This window comes from Pyrus communis, chromosome 9, assembly GCF_041283825.1.
Source record: "Pyrus communis isolate YQ-2024b chromosome 9, ASM4128382v1, whole genome shotgun sequence".
NCBI lineage: Eukaryota > Viridiplantae > Streptophyta > Magnoliopsida > Rosales > Rosaceae > Pyrus > Pyrus communis.
The window spans coordinates 16,610,592-16,620,422 of record NC_142573.1 but is presented as its reverse complement, the minus strand read 5'-3'; positions in this window follow the sequence as shown (position 1 = coordinate 16,620,422).

Genomic DNA, 9,831 nt, shown 5'->3' with positions numbered 1-9,831 from the left:
AAACTTTGAGATTTCCTAATGATGATCACTCATGTTTCTCTATTAATATTCTTGATTCTTTGGCGCAGGCACACCTTGATCAATTACATGGCGATGCACTTGAAACGGTCATTACAAATGGCATAGAAATGAAGGATTATGTTGTGGAGGAGACCCCTCCATGCCGTGGGCCTTAAGTGAGGAATGAGCATACCATCGTCCAGCTGCAAGACGATAAAGAAAGCGCTACTTGGGAGGCAACCCAATACACTGAATAAAATAAAGCTGTCCATTGATCTCCGGGAAGTTACAAAAAAAAAAAAAAAAAAAAAAAAAAAAAAAAAAAAACATGGCAGAATGATAGAGCCTTCACAAAGGTTGTTTACGTGAAGCCCCACTACAAGGCATTGGAGCGGGAGGCATCAGAGCGGGAGGCATCGAAGATAGACCATTCGAGGCCTCGATACTTGGTGGAATGCTAGATGACCCAGGAAAAAGGTGCCTCTGGAGATAAACCGCAAGCCTTTGACGGTCACTTTGAATCCGACCTTCAGATTCTTGCAGCTCATCAAGCTTCTTCTTCATGCCCGTCGAATAATTGTTTGCAAGCACGTGCAAACTTCTATTCTCGTGCTTAAGCTGTTTGATCTTTTGCTTGAGACTTTCCACCTCTGCCATCAACGATTCAACCTGACGGGAGCGAGCAAGTAGGCGTTGGCCCATGTTGGACACAGAGCCTGCACACTGAACACTGAGAGCGAGGGACTCTTGAACGGCCAACTCATCGGACCGTCCTGAAAGCAGATGTAGCCTTCACAAAGGTTGTTTACGTGAACCCCCACTACTTGGCAAAACTCTAGAAGCGGGAGGCATAGTAGCGGGAGGCATCGAAGCGGGGAGACATCGGAGCTAGATCATTCGAGGCCACAATACTTGGTGGAACGCTGGATGACCCAGGAAAAAGGTGCCTCTGGAGATAAGCAGCAAGCCTTTGACGGTCACTTTGAATCCGACCTTCAGATTCTTGCAGCTCATCAAGCTTCCTCTTCATGCCCGTTGAATAGTTGTTTGCAAGCACGTGCAAACTTCTATTCTCGTACTTAAGCTGTTTGATCTCCTGCTTAAGATTTTCCACCTCTGCCATCAACGATTCAACTTGACGGGAGCGAGCAAGTAGGCGTTGGCCCATGTTGGACACAGAGCCTGCACACTGAACACTGAGAGCGAGGGACTCTTGAACGGCCAACTCATCGGACCGTCCTGAAAGCAGCCTACTATCCTTAGGAGTGAGGAGGTTCCTAGCTACTATCGTAGCTGTTGTTGCATCCGTCATCATGGAGTCTTCACCTGTAAGAGGACCGTTAGAAGATAAAAAAGAAGGGCGCCATACATTACCTTGACGGGGCACAACCGGATCGCTGTTGAGACTCAAATCTAAGCAAAGGTTCGATGGGTTAGTCATTTTTCAAAGGTGTTCAAAGAGAAGGGTTGGATGGAGTGCAATTTCAAAGGGCCGGAGAAGATTTTCAAGAATGGGCAGTCTTCAAAGTGTGCATGTTGGTGGTGATCGATAGCTCTATAAAAAGCCAAGGCGACACGACCACCGATTCAAAAAGCCGGAATTTCCTGCGTAAAGTTCGGCGACGCTCTCTCGGCTTTTCAGAAAACGCGTTCAACTTTGTCAAAAGATCTCTGACAAAGTTGAAAACACGTGGGGGCCATCATCGCAACTACACATCTTTTGCCGACAAGCGCAAAGTTCGGCGACACTTTCTCTGCTTTTCAGAAAATGCGTGCAACTTTGTCAAAAGAGGCGCTCGTTCAGAAATCGAAGAGGTGCCTGCTCAGAAATCGAAGAGTCGGATTTGCTGGATCAAAAAAAAAATTTTGTCGACAAGGGTAAAAGAATAGTATCACCACTTGCTATTGGGAAATCCCTATATATGTCGACCTTCATCTTTTATGGCAAGGCAGACCTGAAGAAAATGCCCAACTCTTCCTCACCTCTGAGGGCGCACTCCCAGCAAAGCCTTTTGAAATACTCAATTTTTTCTTCTTCCCCAAAGTTGATACCAGATGCCTGGAGTACAGATGACCCAGGAGGAAACGGTAGATTGAAGCATGTGGAGACAAGCACAAAAAATACATGTGCTGATTCATTCACCGCTTCTTCAAAAGCAAAGGTATCTCATATCATCAAGTTCAAAAGCAAAAGTATCTCATATCATGCTCTTTCCCTGTCTTTTTCTTTGTCCTTGTTCTTACTCGCATGGCAAAGTGAAAGAAGCAATCAGCCGGCACTTGGAGTCAGTCTTCCGATCTGGAACCGACTGCCTGGAATCTATTCCTGGTTGCTTACCTAGCGTTGCTCTCGAGTAGTCATCTTCAACGGTTGATACACTTCCAGAGAAGGGACCACTTCTGCAAAGGGGAGCAAGTAAGGCAAGTGAAAATGATACATTGAAGCATGTGGAGACAAGCAACAACTGCATATGCTGAGCTATCCTCTAACCCTCTTCAATACGAATTGGAGAGATTGAACAAAGAAACAGATAAAAGGAGTAAGCTCAGACCTTCGGGGAAGACCAAAAGAATCCTGCTGCCCAGTTCAAGAGTAGCACAAAGGAAAATCAACGATGGGAGGAAACCAGTTCAAGATTAAGCCTGTGGAATCACCAAGATCAACCCATGCATTCAACCAAGGAGAAGATGGAATTTACACTCCATAACCAGATTTGCGTCCCTAAACTCTTCTCTTTGTTAGTTACATTCTGCCATGTTTAGTATGTTTAAGTGCTTTTTATGTGTTTACTTATGTTTTGTGTAAATCTATGCTTAAAACATTGAGGACAATGTTTGATTTAAGTGTGGGGGGGTAACTAAGTTTATTTGATGCAAATTCGTGGGATTTTATCACCCATAACTTCAAATGTTGTTCCTTACTGTTTTAAGGTGTTTTTAAGTTGTTTTAGAGTGTTTTAGTATGTTTTGTTTTTATAACTCCAAAAATCACATAAAAATTTGAAAAACATGTTTTGAAAAGCCTAAAAAGAGTGTTTTGAGTCGTTTTTGTGTGTTTGTGTCTTAGGGTACCTTCCAACACAATGATGAGGATTTGGTTCATAATTGCATGACTGTTAAAAAGAGTTATTAACATAGAGAAAAGTTTGATTTACTCTTGGTATATGCTTGGTTATGGTTATAATGTATGACTTCACATGCAATTATAAAAGAAAAATTCGTTTTTGTAACATGCTTGAAGGAAGGAACTCAAACAAACACTACAACCCTGTGAGACTCGAGCCATTACCTTCTTTGGAGAGTTATAATCTGTGATTCTTTGTTTTCTAAAGTTGTTGCATGATCTCATTATTCCTTGCTTGGTTGCTACTTAGAATGCAATTGTATCATGATAGAACTAAATGCTAGAACTTATATCCGTTTCATTCAAAGCATGACATTGAATTGCATAACATATATCAAGATGAAGTTGTGTAGTTGCCACCATAGCCAAATAGCCTTACTTCCCATATTTCGTATATGTTGTAAGTTTTAACCCCGTTGAGCCTTGTTTAGCCTTTATTCTTTGTTTACCCACATTATCCTCACCTAGCCTAGTGTAGGACATTCCGCACCCTTATTCTTAAAAGATAGTGAGCATGACTTAAATGAATTCCTTTTGAGTTACATTATGCAAGAAAATGAGTGTGGGGGAGAGAATGTTTTGTTCTTAAGTGTTTATGTATGAGAGTCAAAAGAAAAAAGAAAAAAAATTGTGAAAAACTTATGAAAAAAAAAAAAACAAAAAAGAAAAGAAAGAAAGGAAAAGAGCTTGTTCTCCCTTTTTGTTCAAAAAATGAGTTTTCATTCAAAAGTGAATTCTAAGTTCATTCAATTGCTTTGCTCACCATTTCTTTAAGAACCTTTGTTTTCCATATCACTTCTTTGTTAGCCAAACACCCCAAGCCCCATTACAACCCGTGACTTCAATCTTGAGTGTTATGTGTTTCAATTTGTGGAGTTTGAACTTGGTATGAGCATATGGTGTCACTGGTTCTCGCATCTAAGTAGTAGCATTCCATTCATGAGATCATACCTAAACATGTTTATTAAACTCCAGAAATTGCTCTCTTTATGATACATATATGTGAGTGTTCGTTTTCATGTTTACATCAATCTTCTCACATGTAACTAGATTAGGGTGTGTAGTTAGAAAATTTGAGTGAAAATTGAGTGCATATCTTGTAAGGAATTGAGCAAATTCTCTAAGGCATGTTACTACATTCAAAACATGGTTTTAAATGCTTAATTGTGAACTAGTATGTGGTGACTATGATTAAGTATGTATTTAAATGTAAAGATAACCAAAATCTGTGGAGATAATGAAATTTAACATGTCATGTGCATTAGAAATCCTTGAGGCAACGTTGGAAGGTTTAAGATTGTCTTTGGTTCGTTTTGTCTAGTTTCGTGTTCTTTTGTTGTTTTGTTTTGCTCGAGGACTAGCAAAAGCTAAGTGTGGGGGAATTTGATAGGAGCATATTTAGGCAACTTAGTTGGCTTGTTCTTGTGCATTTACGTTGTTATTTCTTAGTTCTTTAAGTGTTTTAAGTCATTTTCGTATGTTTTCAGGTTCTAAGGGCTAAAGGAGCAAAGAAGTGCATTTTGGAGCCTTTTGGAGCACTTTTGGGCTAAGAATGGATAGCTTATGCTTGGAGCCAAAGTGTTGGACGAAATTGAAGCCTTGTATGCACTTTAGGACATAAAACAAAGGGCCTAGCCCAATCAAACAAAGCCTTAGAACCAGAAATTCCCATACACACACCAACACATCCCTTGCCGTGTGTTGGGTTTGCATTTCCCTTTCATTTCAGCCACATGTATTCATTATTGCAGCCACCATTCATTCTTTAATCCACATGCATTCATCATCATTCACTCTAGCTTTAATTCACATGCATTCCCTTCATTAATTCAGCCAACACAAGCACCCATCACCTAACACAAATCCTTGGCCGTGCCTTTCCATCAATTCCAGCATCTACACACCTTGCCACATGTTTTCCAGCTTTCCACCTTCATCATTAAGACACATTCACTCCCATTTCTATCCCATTAATCACTTAGCCGTGCATCACACTTCCATTTTCCATATTTTCCCTCATCTTGGCAGCAACACATCCACTCAATTCCAGCACATCCATTCATTCTTTAATCACTAAGCCACATGCAATTCTTCATCATTCATCCACCATCCCTTTTTCCCATCATTGTCGTGCACTCCCATCCCATTCCTAGCTGTTTTTTCCATCATTATTTCAGCCACATATTCTCCCATTCCCCTTATAAAAACCCATACATTCATTCACATATTCCATTCACCACAAATCAATCACACAACACACCATCACAAACACAACCTTTGTGCCGTGCATCCCCTTCCATTTTCTACAGTTTTTCTCCTCCATTGCAGCCACTCCAACCACTCCCCATCCCTCCAAAACACTTCACACCACCCCAAAACCTATCCTTAGACCTTGTGCCGCAACAAAGAGGAAGAGAAGAGGGCCTAAACGTTTATACAATTCAAGTTTGAGTTGTTGGAATGTTTAGGTGTTTCTTTGATTTCAATGTTTAATTTCAATTCTCTTTGTCTTGTACGTATGAGGAACTAAACCCCCTTTAGCTAGGGGGTGATTCGAAACCATGTTTATGCTTGCAATATGAATTGATTACTTTTGGTTGAAATTTCATAAGTTGTGGATTCAATTTGTTTAACTGTTTGATTGATAACTTATTTATGTATGTTTATTGAGAGTGCACGCTTAATTTTCATGCACGAATATGACGCTAGAATATAAGTGAGTTTCACCTAATAGTTATGAACTTATATTCACAAGTAGTGGAGGTTGCTTATAAACAATCGTGTTAAATGATTTCTTGGCACTAGTTTCATGCTTTTCATAGTAACGAAGGCCTCGTCAACACTTATAGTTTTCATTATGCTTAATGATCTTTGATTGTATCTTTATTGTGCTGTTCACGTAAAGGACTTTTGGAGAATGTTGTGAATTGCGTTGCGCAAACCCATCCAATTCATTAACTTAAGGAGAACTTGACGGTTAATTTAAGCGGACCTAATTAACCCGGAGTGTTCATTTTCATAATTTATCGAAAGACCAACTGAAAATCAATCTTGTATGCAAGTGTAACATGTGTGGAGAAGAACCTTCTAGCTAGCATTCCATCCATATTTTCATCACATTCATATTTACATTCTGCCGTTAATTACAATTTATGCATTTTAGTTAATTTCGTCAAAAACTCAATTCCCCCCCCCCCAAATTTTGTTAAGTCTTAGTCATTTGATTTGTTTTAGTGTTTTAAACTTTATTTTACGTTTTTGAGTCAGTTTCCAAGTGATTTTGCAATCCCTTCTAATCCCCGGTTAAGAACGATCCCTACTTACATATTTACTACAATTGTCAAAAAGAGGGTTTAATTTGTGTGCGTTTAAAATCACGCATCACTTGTACACCACCTTCACCCTATCATGGGGAAGAGCATCGTGCATGCTTATATTCAGGAGGAGTTTATTTACATTTGATGAGGTGAAGGTAGGCAACGAGTATGGCAAACATCGTATCATCGTGACGTTATACTTGAACCCCTATCTAAACTTGCATGGTAGGAAAGAACTTAACTAAGTGAAATGGTGCCAAACATCGTATCATCGTGAGGCAACATTCTCTAGAGGCCAAAAAGATGGGTACTTGCATTAGATGCAAATGAGTAAGCGTACTCTCTCATTATTAATAATGCTAGCCAAACATCGTATCATCGTGAGGTGGGCTTGGTAATGGTGAGTCTCCCATACCCCGCTAAGAGTTCAACAAAACTCTCGAATTCCAATGAGTGATATGGAATTTGCCAAAAATAGTGGGTGGTGCTATTTGATTTAAAGACCCGAATCAAATGTCTTAAAATCAATCAATTTATATTCGTTATGTATTTGTTTACCAATATATTTGCAAACGCAATCCAAAACTTGACAAAGAAAAGCCGAATGCTTTAATTTCCAAACTTAGTTCTACAATCCCATAGATTGTCTTTAATGGCTTGTAGATGTAACTAAGTAGTCTCATCTTCACAATCTTCCTATTGATAATGTATCATTGGAAGAATATGTTAGATAAGTCTAACATGAGAAGGACAACACTTTTAATGTCATAAATTCTTCAAATACAAATTGTTGTATGAAGAAATAAGAGTTGCTTTGAACAACCCTTAATCAACACAAACTTTAGTGCTTGTTTCTTTGTTACATAAACAAGGAACTTTTGAAGTAAGCACAAGGGCATGGACGCTTTATGTGCCATGATTCTTCACTTACAAATTGTTGTATGAAGAAATGAGAGTTGCCTTGAACAACTCTTAAAAGTTTGTAATTATGTTTAGAACATAATGGTTGGTTGACAAAAATAGTCCATCAACATGGACTTATGATGATTTTGAATCATTGAGTGTTGAAGTGTTAAACCACTTAACGAGACGGAAATTAGGCAAGGACTTCACCTTTGTGTCCCTATCCTAATGGTTCACTAAGTTTATTGTAAACTATACAGTGAACAATAACCACACACTCTCCAAATTGTTTGATGTGTATAACACAATTGAAATAAGTTTCAAGAGAGATAGTGGGAGTTTAGGGACCATGACTATTGTAGTCAAAGGAGAAGTCAAATGAAGAAGGCAAAATAACTCCAAGGGAACAAACTTTCTTTATGAAAGGATGGACATTGGAAGGGGTATTTGCAAGAAATGTCTTGCAAGTGTCAAGAACACACCTTTCGAAGGTGTTGTAATATGTTCTTGAAATAGTTCAAAACAGTTGGTTCTTCTACTTGAATGCTTGATTCCGTATTAGTAACTATGTTTTACAATTGTTGTAAAAGTGTGCTAATAAAAAGTAGAAGATTAATGAGAGAAGAGAAAGTACTTCACATTCGGAAAGTGAATAAAATATAGATCTCTGCAAAAGCGGATTGTACTTACTTCCTCATATGAACTACCAAAGAAATTGGAAAATACTAAAGATTGTCTTTACATTCCAATTTTAAGGAACTTAAATCCGTCACTATAGTAGAGATGGATAAATGTTTTGTTTGACAAAACATTGTTCTTTATTAATCAATAATTAGATTATTGTAATTTAATTGGTTGTCTCTATAGTAGAGATGATGTGGTAGTTTAACTGTTTAGAATACGATGATGCTTAAAACCCAAAAGGTTGCAAGGTAGTGACTAATCCCAACTGAGTTGTGATACCTCTAAAACATAAGTTACGAGTTGGTCATAGATGGATACTTTGGATCGTTAGATCCGGATCCAATACCTTCTTGTTAAAATTGTATAGAGGCGAAATGTTCGAATCTTTATTCTTTTGGAAAGAAGAAAGAATCACAAAGTTGTTGAGGTTAATTCACTTAGATGTTAGTGGCACTTGTCCACAACATAATACTACTCATGTTGTATGACATTCACCGAAGATCACTCTCGGTTGGACTATAGTTTATTTTGAATAAACACAAGTCCGAATACTTTGAAAAAGGTTTCAAAGAATTCAAGAAATGTAAGTAGATGAGTAAGACGTCTAAAGTATTTACCTCCTTAGATTTGATCCAAGGAAAAAGTAACACTTTAGATTATTTTCCTTGAAAAATATTAAGGAAAGTAGCATCGTAAGATAATGAATTTCTCCATTAGGAGAAGAATGAACATGAATAAGATTTAGTTCGTTGGACATTATCAATTACCCATATATATATGATATATACTTCTAAGACAACCTAGTTCCTATACCACAAGCTCCAAGGTAGTCCAGAAGAATTTATAAACCGTCTCAGTTGAATGGTTTGAACTTTATGACTATGTCATAGAGTTGCACCTCTTAATTCGAAAGAAATAAGAATGAAAATCCTTATGACTACATTGAGTGTATATACGATATATACTCAAGGAAATGGTAAAGTACCATTTGACCCGAAATAATGAAACCTTCACAGCAAATTGGTAGCTTAAGGTGACTACACTCAAAGAGAATGGTTGACTTTGAAGAAACCATCTTTGACGTAGTCTTGGTTTCAATTAATTCGAAGATTGCTAGCTACAACTAAATGGTGATTTAATGTTTGGACATAATATGGGTTTCCGAAACCATTATTAAGATAGTCTTGATAATATATGTCTAAAACTATAAATCACAAGACAGGTTAGTTGTATAGATCCATCCATCATGGATCTTAGCAAGCTAGTGGAAGCTATAAGCGTCTTATGAGAAAAGATCAATTATTTGATTTCTCCTAAAGATGTAAATGAATCTTTTGTTTACTAGGTTTACAAAAGATTAGTAGGAGTTAATCGTATTCCTAAATTTAAATATATATATATATATATATGATCTATTAATTTTTTTGGAAATGAAAAGAGTACTTCTTCGTTAAAGATATTCTATAACGATAGAATGTATATGGGAGATAGAGTCTATATAATGGAATGGAAATCTATAATGATATATTTCAAGATATAATTGGATTATACCAATCCCTAAAATAGACAAGAGATGCTAGGAAGTTTCTCATTTGATGATAAACTTCAATTAGAATGACAATTCTAGTGAGACTAGGAAGTTGTTCTTCTCAAAGGGAATATACCCTTTGACTCCCAAAGAAATAATGCGTACATAGAATCCTTTATGCATAAGCAGAAAGGTGATTTATGTATTTCATATTGTATGAAAAAAAAAACATTGATATAAGATGTACCTAGAAAGGTACAAGACAATATCAGTGC